At 42.6% G+C, this 13830-nt stretch overlaps 1 long non-coding RNA gene across 1 annotated transcript; it reads left to right on the forward strand.

The window, feature by feature from the left end:
* LOC127059217 (uncharacterized) lies at window positions 1-4377 on the forward strand. Its single transcript, XR_007776829.1, has 3 exons — window positions 1-88; window positions 3667-3892; window positions 4171-4377. It is a non-coding gene; the product is annotated as an uncharacterized LOC127059217 (long non-coding RNA).
* The last annotated feature ends 9453 nt before the right edge of the window (window positions 4378-13830 follow it).

Raw genomic sequence — 13830 nt, forward strand, 5'->3', positions numbered from 1 at the left:
TTGCTGAGCTTTCTCCGGCTAAAAATTGCCTTACCCCAGGGGACTCCTGTGCCTGAGGGACTGCAGAGTGTTCTGCTGGGCATGCCAGGTGAGTGCTGGTGGAAGGTTAAAACTAACTCCTCTTGTGGGTTTGGTGATCTACTCAGAAAAATGTGGGTGTATCTGAAAAGAGTGTGGAGCTCATTCTGTGGTATATTTGAAGACTCATATTGTGATTTATTCGGGAAACACATCTACCTCTTTCTCATCTTTTGTAAAAAATAATCTCAAAATTGATACAGAGTAAGAAGATGCCACTGGTTCTAGCCATAAACTTTTTACTAAGTACAGTGGGTGAGGACATTTCCAAACTGCCTGGGAATCATCTCACATAGACCAGCTGATCTTCAGCTCCATCCCCCTTGCCCAGAAAATTCTTTCCAGTATTGTGGGATACCAAGACCCAATAGCCAGGTAAAAGCATACTGCTGCCTTTTTCCTTTCTGTATTAGAGTGTTTTTCCCTTAGGGAGAGAAGTGGAGTAGGGAACTACAAGGGCAGCCTGGGCCATTGGGGCATTAGTGTCCTGTGGTATGTTCATTTCCTGTATTTATGCATAATACAGATTTCATATTGGTGGTGGTGTTGGATTTTCTCTATGGTGATAATGCTAATGAAAATGGTGCTGGTGGTATTATTATTACTGTTATTATTACTACTACTACTACTACTACTACTGCTACTACCAACAGTATGTTTAAACATATTCTGTTTCTCCTGCATCCCTGCTCGTGTCTGGTAAATCTCACTATTTAGAACAGATCCAGTTGTTAGCACTGAAGACACAAAAAACAAATCAGAGCTGACTGCTTCAGACAGCTGATGGATTAGCAACAGCCAAAGTTAAAAAGCTACAAGTCTTCAGAAGGATGGGAAGATATTGCACATAGGATCCAAAATAGTTGAATGTGAGCACATTAAATAATACAATCATCTATTGTGAAGATTTCATAAAGATGTTGCAACAGAAGTGTTTCTTTGGTGTTCGTCTTTTCCATAGAAATCCTTTATGAATAAAAAACCTATTAAACAAATAGTTCCATGAGCATTGGAAGTAATGAAGCCTGGTTTCACAGAATGGGTGAAGCTGGAAGGGACTGCAGTGGATCATCTGGTCCAACCTCCCTGCAGGGCGATCCTGGGGTGCGTTGCACAGGATTGCATCCAGACGGTTCTCAAATATTTCCAGCGAGGGAGACTCTAGAGTGTCTCTGAGGAAAATCTGTTCCAGCTCTCAGTCAGCTGCACAGTAAAGTTCTCCTCAAACAGCTTCCCACAGCTCCTTTCTGTGTGGATCTTCTGCTGGCTGAGACAGAGATCATCAGCTTTTCCTTTCATTGCCACTAGTAAGTTCTTGCACCTTTTTGTCCACTTCTTTTCATAAAACTTGTAGGGACGCTTACCCTGCCTCTTGGCTCAGCTGAACCAATGCAAACTGGTTCAAAAGTGGCTGTGCAACATAAGGGGACAGATATGCCTATCCATGGAGTGACCTTATGTGTCCCCAGGAAATCAGAGCCATGGACTAATCACTGTTGGGGGTATCCTCACCAGACTTCATTGCTGCTGCACTGTGCAGTGCCATCCCAGAGCAAATGGGGTGTCCAGTGGTGAGGAAAGCTTACAACATGCCCCTGTCCTGCTCTAGCATGTAAAGTGAACTTCTCTTTGTACATTGATGACATTCATACTGCCACTATTTCTGAGACAGTTAGAAAAGTCCTTGGAGTGGAGGCTGGCCTGGAGATAGGTGTCCCTTTAGGTCCCCTTTTCAGGAAGATCAGGTGATATTTCCATCCCTTCATCTCCCACTGACCGAGAACCGTGGTGCAGATATAATCCAGGGGGGTTCAGCCTGGCTGCCCTTTTGTCTGCAGAAGCCTGTGCAGGAGAACCTTTTTGTAATAAATGCACATCATGCTCTGCAGAGGAGAAAGTAGTCTTCCTGTCATTCTTGAACCCTATAGAAGTAGCATTGGCTTCAGAAGACAAATCAGAGAAATGTTTTCACAATGTTCCAGCGGCTACAAAGATCAAGACTCCCTTTTTACAAGGAGTCACATGGAAAGATGATGGGTCATGGGTATAAATTATTCTTGGGGAGTTTCAATTAAACACAAGAGGAAAATATTTTACGATGAGGACAATCAGCTGTTGGAATAATCTACCAGAGAGGTGGTGGATACCCCAGTATTGGTCACTGTTAAGATTCAGCTGAAGAGAGTGCTCAGCTGTCTTGTGTAGACTGCTTTAGCTGAGAAAGGTTGGAGCAGATCATCCTTGAGGTCCCTTCCAACTGGGTATCCTGTGATTCCATGAAATTAATTTGTGAGTTGTCCAGAAGTACTCCTCCAAATTTAGAAGGCTGCTGAGCTAAAGGGGTCCTTCATCTTCAGCAGCCTTGGAGGAGCCCTCAGAGATTCCCTGGGGACTCTGAATGTTGCCTTGATACTCTAGCATGAGAACTCAGGAAGATAAGCCAGCCTTTTAATCTTATTTTTCTTAATTAAGGAGATTGATGACATAAGCTATTCTGATTACCAGTGATGAGCTGTGGGCCAGTAAAAGTTGGAACAAATTTGCGTCCCTTATAGCTCAGGCATATCTTTCTGGTCTCTGCAATGGTGCACGCATTTTTATTTCTCACTCTCTTCAGGCACACAAAAACATTTCACTCTGGAACACAGCAAGAACAACATGGTGCAACCACATTGTTTCATCAGATGGAAACCTGTGTAATCTCAAGTGATCCCCACTGAAGTTTAAACAGACACAGAGACCGCATTTTCATTAACTCATGAATGTACACAGATTTTACAATGGTAGTTTGAATTTGGAAGCGGGTGCCCATCTACAGTGCAGGGACATCTTGTTAGCAGATGTTATTTGTCTGAGAGAGGTTGAACTTTTTCTAATGACACTACTTTTTTTTTTTTTTTTTTTTTTTAACATTTGCGGTACCCTGAAGAAACACAAAGGCACAACCACTACTTTACAAGCAGCAAATTGTTTTCTGGTTGAAAATACTGTATAAAGACAAATTGTTATTTTTACTTTGCAGACAGATTTGTTCACAAAAGTGTGTGTGGGCAAGGTGAGCCTGTTTATGTAAGTAGCTGTTTCCTATTATTCTAGGGAATTCATGAATGCAAAGCATATAGATAAAATCCCGCTCTGTGTGAGTGCGTTTGTTGAGCAAAGTTGTTAGAAGTCTGTTAAAAGGAAAGAACTCTGGTATAGCAGGTTTTCACAGATGTAGTGTATGAAAATTCTTATTAAAGTATATCTAGGATATTTCCAGGAGAAGGAATAATGTGTGATTTTTGAAATTAAGATTTTGTGGCCAAAATGCAAAGAAAGTCAGAATTTGAATTCAGCTGTATCTAGGGGTTTCCTTATGTGACACTTCTAGATTGTTCACTGTGAAGAAAAATATTTCAAGATGCTTGTCTTCATTGTTAAATGCACTAATCCAGGAAAGTAAATAACAAAAACCCCAGTGATGTAGGACCACTGGGGATTGTCCTCATGGAAATAGGTTATCTGTTCCCTCTTTGTCATATCAGGTTAAACCCACCCCTTCTCCCTTTTGACTCAGGCTGACACAACATTTCTTTCCTGTGTCAGATATTTTTTGCTGGAAGAAGGAGAGTGCCTACAGTTTGCACCAGAGGCAGGAGTGTTTCAGGAGTATTCTATGCACACTGCCCATCTTTTGTTTTCCAAAGAAATGGGAGATGAACAGGACAGGGGCTGAAACTCCTCCTCTGATGAAGAGCAGCAGTTGGTGATTTTCCTGATTTAAAGCTAGACAAATGGGCTCCTTACACAGCTGAAATCTTCTTTCAGACAGGTAATGAATGCACTATTGGCAGCATACATGTGTGGACCTCTTGGGCATATTAAGTTTTGTGGGACCTTCTGGGCATGCATCAGGAGATGTTATTAAAGCTAGTGTTGCCATCATTCACATATGAACTTCTTGCTGCAAAGTTTTAATTACCAGTCCCATTCATGAAGCTGGGTTATTGGCTTAAACTTCAAACTTTGGGTTGGTTTTTTCTTTTAATTGAATGGTGGAAGGTTTCTATTTAATTGGATGCTGGACTTGTTGGTTTCTATTCCTTCCAGTGGTGAAGAAAGAGCTCTGAAGTTAACTCAAATGGATCCTGAAGATGAAAAGAACAAAGAATACAAAGACCATGGCTTGAAAAAGAACTATTTTTTTCTTTCTTTCCTCTACTTTTTTTTCTTTTGGAAGCCAGAGCTGTGCTTTTGCCCTGATAGATGTTTTTGAATGCTGGATGCTGGCAAATGGGGACCAATCTGAATAAATACCTAAAATAAATAAATACAGCATCCCTGATTAATAACCAAAGCATTTTTATTCCCAAGCATACACATAAACCAGCTCCACCCCAATTAATCACGTCTGACTGTAGTATGTAATACTTACCATTTTTTAATTAAAGTTGAGAGCTCATACTGTCCAGAGAGCTACATGGGCATTCTCTGAAAAATTACAGCACAAACAGAAGCCATTTTTTTCCTACTCCTGCTACAAATTTCCTACTGAACTTTAAAGGCAATTCCAGGTGCAGCCAAACACTATCCATTTCCATTATCTTTGCCTGTACTTCTAATCAGAGCAGCACAATCTGCCTTCAGAAACATTTGTTCTGAATAGCTGATCTTTCCAAAAGCAGATGCTCTTGAATATGCAGCTGTCAATAGCTCCACTAACCAGTGTTTTCTTATAAAGAAAGATTCCAGTTAAGGTTTCCTTGGATTTAACAACATGCTTATGATCATGCTGGTGATGTATAATATTTTTGCCTGTGTGCATGGAACAAATCAATAAGCTGCTTCTTCCTGAGCCTGGTTTTGCTTTTGCTCCTGCCTATATAAATCAGGGAGATCTCTGCTCAGATGAGTAGTTGCACCTGGATAAAATTGTGGGAGATAAGTCTCAATTCCTTTGTTTGAGGCAGAAACAGGTTTTTTTGTACATGGAGGGAATAACCAAGTACGTCATGGTTCCTTTCTCTCTGTGCTCTGTTGTCTCCCTTTTTTATTATTTGAACAAATAAGATTTTACTCATTTATTACACCAAACCAATGACTCCATCTAGCTTCCCACAGCGCACTTTTTATAGCAGAGAATACTCCTTTCTTGTCTCGCTGAAGCACATATTTTCACATAATTTCAACTGATAATATAACTCTGCTGAGTAGCTTGATAGAATATATCACTCTTCACAGTCTAGCAGTCCCCCTCCTTAACTAATGGAACTGGTAGACTCCTGGTAGTCTTGATTTTAAACATTTTAAATGTATATAATGGTTTGCATACTGTGCAGTGATTTGTAAAATGTGAATGCCTACAAAACCATGGTTACCAAGCATAACATTATCTTATTTTTACTTACACAACCAGTAAAACAGCTGGAGGTCTAAAATCATGGCCTGGCATTAAATGCATTACTACATTTTAACCATGCAGGATGAAGCTGTCCTTTCAGCTGAGAGATAGGGAGAGAAGTGTAGTGATTACTGGAAAATTAACACCTCCCATTTTAATAGACTGACTATTCCAAAGGCACTTAAATAGAAGCCCTTCAATTGAAATGAATTGGAATTTTATCTACCTGAAAAGTGAGTAAGACACAAGTGGCTTTTAGCTGCACAAAATCTACAGTGTGGAAATGGAGTATTTTACTAATAGAAATCATGTCTTCTGTTTTAAGACTCACCTGTGTGGTACCACTTACATCTCTTTTTTGTTATTCCTCTTCCCTTAAGGAGATCCATAACCACAGTTCTTCCTTAGTTTCCCTTTTTAACATCCATAATTGTACGCAACTGGCAATGAATAAAGCCATAAACCCTGGTCATTTCAGCCTGCCCACAAGGTTCAGGACTGGGTTTCTTCACCTCAATTAGTGTTACCAAGCCCTATCAGTAAACCTCCACAACAGTGGTGTCAAAGGACATCAATTTGGCTGCTGCACATGGTGTCTCACAAGTTACACCTTAATTGTTCTTCCAGAAATATGCCTGCATGAGCCTTGTTGAAATGTTCAAGCTCTTCCAGGATGTAGTTTCATGGTAGGATGCTGATGGAAGACAACATGCTGGTAGAAGACAACATGGGGTAAGAGAGATACCCCAGTTTTGAAGAAAACCACAAATGAACAGGACACCTGGGAACACTGTAGGAGCAGGCAACATGGCACAGCTCAAAGCAGAATTTTCTCATAGTTAAAAATATGTCCTTAAATGCATTTGTTCATGAAAAATGTCTGGAAACAAATATTCCTGTTTATTCCATCTGTTCTTACACATCATGGTTCCTCTTGGCAGTGCCTCTTGGATCCAGAAGAATGTTCCACCAAAATCATCCCAGAAAGTTCCCAAATTCCTCAGGTTTCAGGAGTCTGAGGACTATCAGCGATGTGAAGGGATCACTCTGCACCTGGTCAACATGACTCCAATATCCAGTCAGTGAGACAGACGCAGACTGAAAAGTGTCAGCACTTCCCAAGCCAGCTCCATGAAGCTGCATGCTCTTCCTTTAGCAAGATCTCCTCTGCCACAACTCTGAGCCCATTCATGGCTGCAGTGGCAGTAAATAGCGTTCTGGTGGCTCCCCCAACCCCAACAAAAGTACGGGAAGGGCAGCCAGGAGCTGATACGCTGCTTTCTGGCTCTGCCCACACTGGGGAGCACTGGGAGATTTGGCTAAACGCTTGTGACATTAGGAGACTGAGATCTGATTCATCTGCCTGATAAAGCTTTGAACAAGGTATTGGGGGAATAAAAAGCATTTGACTCTTGTCTCACAACACGAGTTTTACATCAGAGGTATTACTGGCTGTGTTTACACAGGCGGCCACGCCGGCTCTCAGACTCCACGAAGTCCATTAAAACCAGCTTGTGCAACCCCCTGCAGAGCCTCCTGCTTGGCTTGCCTGACTCATGCTCAAAGGACCGTACTCAATGCACACTCCTCACTCTCCATGTGCCAGCAGCCCCCAGGTGCAAGCTCCCAGCGCTCAGCTCCCAGGGCCAGTGTCCATGGTGGAGGGGAGAGCCCTCCTCTCTCCCAGGCTGCCAAACCATAGGCGAGGAGGGACAGAGAGCTGTGGTACTGCCTGCCCCAGCTACTCCAGTCCATCCTCTGCTGTGGACAGGGTCTCCCTGGACACTGAACACCCCACTGTGTGCTAAGGAGTCAGGGTAGGAGCTGAGCCAGGGTAAACAGCAGCGCTGTGAGTCCCCAGGAGCGGCGCTGAGCTACCCCTGCTGGAAAGGGTCTCTTCTTGGATACCCAGCAGTGCCTTTCCTCATGGCACAGTTATTGCAAAGGCAAGGTTGTGGTGGTGTTGGCACAGCATCTTGGACTCAGAAATGACTTGTTTACTTTGGAGAAGATCAGAGAAGGACACAGATTATACAACAAAAGGAAAGAATGAGGCTGGTTAACAGCACTGGCAAATAACGGAGGAAAAAAATTCTGCAATTTTATTCAAAGAAGAAAATAAGCCTTGTAGCAAACATGCAGACAATCCACACCAAACACAAATCTGGTTTCTGTGTGTAAATGTGTGGTCTAGCTGCAATCTTTATGGAAGCTGCTCCAGCTTCAAATGAATGTAGTATTTCTGAAATAGTTGAAATGAATGCTGTCTCTGGAAGGAAACAATGGATGTAGTAAACAAGCAAATATCTTGTCAACAGCTGAGCAACAAGGGTGCTGAAAATTCCATCAGAGGAGAACTAAACATGGGATTTCTGATGATACACTTGTCCAGAGCTTGTTCTGTGGGCACAGGGACAGGGCAGCTCCCAGAGAACGTGTCAGCCCTGCACACCCCAAAGTCTGGAGACAGGCACCTGCTTTTAGCAATTTCCAGCCATACTGATGGGAATGTGTTCAAAAGCAGGGATCAGCTGCACACTATACAAATGAAAAGCTTATGCATTCAAGGTGGTTCGGATGCAGTTTCACATTTCTAGCACCTGGTCCTTTTCCTCAGGACACCCTGCCTCAAAAGGGCATTCTGCATTACAGAAGAGCCTGGTACTGTGTCCTGGTCTTCCTGCCCTGGCTGTCCCCTATCAGGATATGCCAGTAGCACTGATGGCACACCACTGGGGGAAAAGCTGCTCTCACGTGGGTCAAGCTGAACCCAGTGCAACCAGTGGTGGTTCCCAAATTTTGTGCCATTACCTCTACTCCAGGTCCCTCAGCATGGGCTCAGACCCGCAGCTGTGGCAAAGTTTAAGCTGCTTTTTACAGCAGAACATTTTTTAGTGGTTACAGAGTTTTTGCTCTTCAGTGATGTACTTTGTGAGGAAGGGGCCGGCGGGAGGGTGGGACAGTGCCTTGTTCAGCCAGCTCCTCCTGCACTGCTTTTCACCTGGAGGTTGGTGCTTGTTCCTGGAGCGAGGGCTGCCATCCAGGTGTAACTGCTGCTCACCTGCTCTCTCTGTCCTGCCAGAGGATTCCCCTGCCACACAAAATGCACTGCCAGTAGCAGGAAATCCTGTGGGACAGCACCTTTGCCATAGCTGCGTGGGAGATGAAGCTAGCACAGTAAGAAAAGCACACAATTTTCCTCTTAAAACAGACCACCCCTGGCCCAAACACACACCATGGACTTGGCAACTACTAATTTACAAGCATGTCATTCTTTTGTACCCTTCACTTTTCACTGGTGTTCATTGTGCAATTTTTTTCCTTTTTGGGGTGACAAAGAAGAACCTCATGTTACTGTGTGCTGTCAGTTAGCTGCTTTAGCCCTTCACCCACAGGTGAAAGCTTTGTGTGATGCAGAAAGGCCCCCAGGTGTTGCCAGAGGAACCTCAATAGCTTCTCTCTCCACACCTAGTGGGGATTTACAGACACACTTTAGGGAGTTCAGTCTGAGCCTGAGCAGTTGGCTGCATCTAAAAGCTCTGCTCACTGCTTTGTAAATCCGAAAGATTTCATAGGTTCCTTCTCTTCAAATTTTCACAGAAGAGCCTGTAAGTGCCTTGGACCAAATAGCTGTGCAGTTAATGAACTGTGCACACACAGGCACTATGTCCAGCTATGAATTCACACTTAATAGTTCAACAGAAATGTCTGGTTTCATATGTTTCTCATTCTTTTTTAAACAGTGATAGGCTTGTCAATTAAATCCATCTTTAAAATAGATTTTACCAAATATATGCACTGCCCTGTGAGATTCATTTATTGTTATCTTTTCCACATGCATTTCCAAGAGAATTAAAAGACCCAATATTCTATTGTAACCTGTGATTTTTACTTTTTTCTTCAACTTCCCTAAATACCAAACATCTGATCGGGTACTGTAAAACCCTCTGGAGAATTTTTTTTTTTTTTGTGGAGAGACCGGAGTGAAAAATTTTCAATCTGAAATGCACATAAGGAAGATTTTCAAAAACATAGGAGGCTGCCTCTCTTTGTGTGTTTCAACCCAAGATACCCAAAATATGATTTTTCAGGGATGCTGAGCAAACATAACTCCCATGGACTGCAGCCAGAATTTTTCCTGTTCACCACAGCTGCACATCAAACTCTGTATTACTAAGGGGACCAGAAAGCATTCCTTGAGCAGCTTTTACTTCCAATATTCTCTTACTGTTGGAAACAGGCTTAAGTGATACTTGATGGCATTCAGTCACAGATGACACAGCTCATAAAGCCAAAAAAAAAAAAAAGGCAAAAAAAAAAGCAAAACTCAGGTGGTGAAAATTTACCTCAGTGTGTGAGAAAGAGGAGGGGGTGAGTTTTTTTGCATGAAAGCTTCACTCTTTGTAAAGGAGACAGATGGTTTGCATCTACTGGCATGAATATTACAAGCTTCAGGTGTCCCAAAAATTCTGTGAAATGCAACATTATAAATTGGTGGCAAATAATAAGCCCAAAGTTATCAAGGGAAACAATGGCTTTTGCCTCTGCTACAGGTAGTTTGGGGAAATCTTCCCAGAGTTCCTTTTTATTAAGAAAGAACTCTTTGCTGAGTATGAGTAACAGAGAGAAGCTGGTTCCATTAGAAAGTACTATGCATCTGAAAATGTTTTTACTGCTTATTTTCAATATTGCTGGATCATGCCCCCATTAGTACCCCCTCAAACCTGCCCCTCTCCATTCCTTTCCATAATTTTAATCAGATCCTTCATTCCCTCCAAGCCCACAGTCCTTAATTACAATTTACAGACACTGCAGTGGAGCACAAGCTGGTCAAAACAGCTGTGGGAAAGTTTCTACTTTGAAGGAAATATTACTGGTGAGGATAATTTTGCAGCCAGATAGATTTTTTTCTTAATTTGTATTAACACAGTATCTTCTGTCTCCTCCCAGCCAGTTTCCAAAGGTACAGGTAGGCAGCTTTTCTGCCTGGTCACATGCTGGTTTTTGCCGAGGATTTCTGAATTTTCAATTTTGTGAGCCAACGTTCCAACATGCTTGTTCTTTGCTAAGATTTGGAAGATCACAGGGGAACATTTGATACCCAGGTACCAGTGAAAGGTCTCTGTGAATTCACCTACACTTACTGGTATTTACTATATTATTTTCTGAGATACAGGCCCAAACAATCACAAAAATAGAAGTTCACAAACCTTAATTTAGACTTTAAAAAAACTTATGATACCCAGTGACTCTCACTTGGGACAAAAAGTATTGAGTGTCCTACACACTTGTAAGACAACTTATGGCTCTGTTTCACTGTAGTCTTGGTCAGGGTTCCCTTGCTCTATCCCTCAGACTGTCTTTAAAGTATTGCTACTAGCTGACTTTTGGCTAAATGGGCTCTTTTGGCAGCACATTCTAGCCAGTCCTGGAAATCTGGCTGACCTGTGCTCAGCCACCAAGCTCGAGGTGTTTTTGGCTTGTGTTTGCTGCCTGGTGAATCTGTCCCAGGAAGACACACAGAGTGTGTTTGTAATTGTTTTCCCAGCAAACAATGCAAGGTGTGATTATCCTCTTGTGCCAACTTTACTGAGGTGTGAATTCATTTTAATTGCTTAGGACTATTTGTCATTTACATGGCTACAAGAAAATAGACTGCAAGACCCTAAGGGTCTTGGATTCATGAGATTCATAAGGCTCCATGAGAGAATGCAGAATAAACTGTTTGTGTTGAATCACAGGAGTGTGATTGCTGAGCTAACATTTGCAGAACATCCTTTCTTAGCTAAAATGATTTTTTTCTCTGTATGAAATAATTTCCTTAAGCACAACTATAATACGTAAAGAAATGTATTTCCTAATTTGTGTTTATTAAAATGTTGTTTTCACATTTCTTTTGTTTCTGCTATTAGATATTTTATTGGATGTTAATGGATATTACTCAGTTCTTGAGGGATCTTGGACGTTTTTCCTCAAGTAACTTATTGAAATCTCTGAATTCTGCAGATCCCGGTTTGTTCTGATGACGTTCGCTCCTTATTGTTCCTTTTCACTTTTTATCATGTAGCATTGTAAGTACATTGAATTAGTAATGAAAAATGAAACCACAGGAGTCCCCTGTATTCTAGATAATGACTGATACATCTTCTCACTTGTCTGTGTTGCATTATAGTGTCATAACTTTCCTTTCTATCCAATAATACTTTTCATTATTGCACCATCCACTGCACAGAACTGTAGGGGTTTGTTCAGGTTCTAACAATATTTTCCTTAAGCAAATCCACATCTAATAACACCATTTATTTTCTCTTTCTTTTTCTTGCTGTGTAGCAGAAGGTAACACGCTGATTTCTCTTAGAAAGTGCTGCTCAGGGGCTACAAGAGCTTTAGCTCCCTGCCCTGGTGTTAAGGGGATTAAATATGAATTAGACAGTAAGGAATGGATGGGGGCCAGTGCATTTGAGCTGAGATCCTCCCCAGGTGAGTGTGTGGAGGATGCCCAGGTGACAGGCATAGTTGCCTCACATTCATTGCAATCAGCTGCTGTAGTTATGGCAGAACCTGTGGCTACTTCATGGCTTTTCTTTCCCCTCCCTCTCCTTTTATTTCCACTTCCTTTTCCCTCTATGCTGCTCCTGCTTGCATGGGTTGCCTTTTTCCTTTTGTGGCTTGGAGTGGCAGTGAGCTAAATTGTAGAGCATGGCTCTGTGGTGGTTTTAGGGGGCACTAATATCCTGAATGAATCATTTCTGGAAGCAAACACAGTCCATATTTTTGACTGTCTGGAGAGACTCTTGCAGTAACTGAGAGGACAGGAGACCATAAGCTGTTCAGAGCCTTTAAAGTCTCAGTGCTGTCCCACAGCCATGTGCTGGAATGTGTCGTGGTGGAGCACAGGGATGTTCTTCAGAGGTGGGCTTGCTGGAAATTTGCAGCCATGTGGTAAGTGACTTTAATTTCTTATGCTGAGTGGCTGCATGGGTGTTCCTCATAGACAGTGTGTGAAGGAATTGCATGCTTCCTCCTGAAGGGAGGAGCTGGGAAAAATAAAAAATGTACATACAGGACTAGTATGCTTCAGTGGCAACAGTAGTTAAATAAGTCACTAGCTTAATGTATTCAATGCTGTATATTTTTATTTTGAATAGTCTCCTTTCCTACTTAATTGGATTTTATATTGTGAAATGGAAAATTCTGGAACAGCCTTCCAAGGTGTTTCTGTGGTCCAACAATATAGGTTGCCCCTTCAGGGATTCCTTGTTCTCTGAGGCCTGTTTCTTGTGGTTTTGGGGATAACAGGGGCTTTGCCATGGAAGTAGGAAATGTGGGCCTTAATTTCTTCAAATGTGGAAGAAACTTCCACTCTTAATACGTCACTAGGCTACTAAATAGAAGCTTTAAAACAACCAATCTTCTCTGCCCCCCTTTCCACCAGTATGAGACTGAATGGCCTCATCCCAGCCCTACAGCAGCTTCCAGAAGCTGAGTGCCTGGTTGGAAGCAAGGATGGTGTGTACATGCTGAGTTGAGTGGCGTTGGTCCTCGGTCAGTGAGCAGCCAGGCAGCACAAGAAGCAAACCAGGGGCAGGTCCCAGACAGACCTTCTTGCCTAAGCTCATTGTTCATTGACACCCCTTTTTTGTTTTTTTTTTTTTTTCCTTTTTTTTCCCACTCTCTCTGCAAGTGGCATGTTTTGCAAAGGGGCACCTGGAAGCAGAGGGCAGTTGTTTGTTGATGGCTTAAAACCTCTCTGCTTGTTGAGCACAGGCCAAAGACCCGGCTGTAGTTTACATAAGTACCTACCATTGCTTATGGTTATGTAAAATAGGGATGAATATCTAAGCCCGGGATCAGAAGTCTCCTACACATGAATGAGCCCGTTAAGTGGGGAAGGAAAACAAGGCAGAGCTGTGCCAGATAGGGCACGGATGGCTTCACATTTTCGTCTGTGGAGGAGCTAAAAGTAAAGGCAAACAGTGAAAACATGGTATTTCTCAACCACCAGATGAGTGGGGAAAGTAATCATGGAAAAAAAGATTCCCGCTGCATGCATGCAGACACCACAGAAAAACCAAGCTAACTTCAGGGAGATGCTGTGCAGGATTTGGAGGATGCCTTTAATGAAAGAGAAGGAGGAACAATCGTTTATTGGGCAGTGACTCAAAAGGACTGAGCACACCACATGTGCTGCAGGCAGCAGCCAACAGGATGAGTGGTGGGATATGCCTCCCTGGAGGCAGGCTTGGCCCCGGGCCTGCTGGATGAATGGAAAAGGTGGGTTGATTATTTGAACGGGGAAGAGAAAACATCCGCTTCTGAAAGCATTTGCACTTTTGGGCTGAAGTCCTCTGACTTCGGATGGCTCGGGG

Source organism: Serinus canaria, chromosome 2, assembly GCF_022539315.1.
Source record: "Serinus canaria isolate serCan28SL12 chromosome 2, serCan2020, whole genome shotgun sequence".
Taxonomy (NCBI): domain Eukaryota; kingdom Metazoa; phylum Chordata; class Aves; order Passeriformes; family Fringillidae; genus Serinus; species Serinus canaria.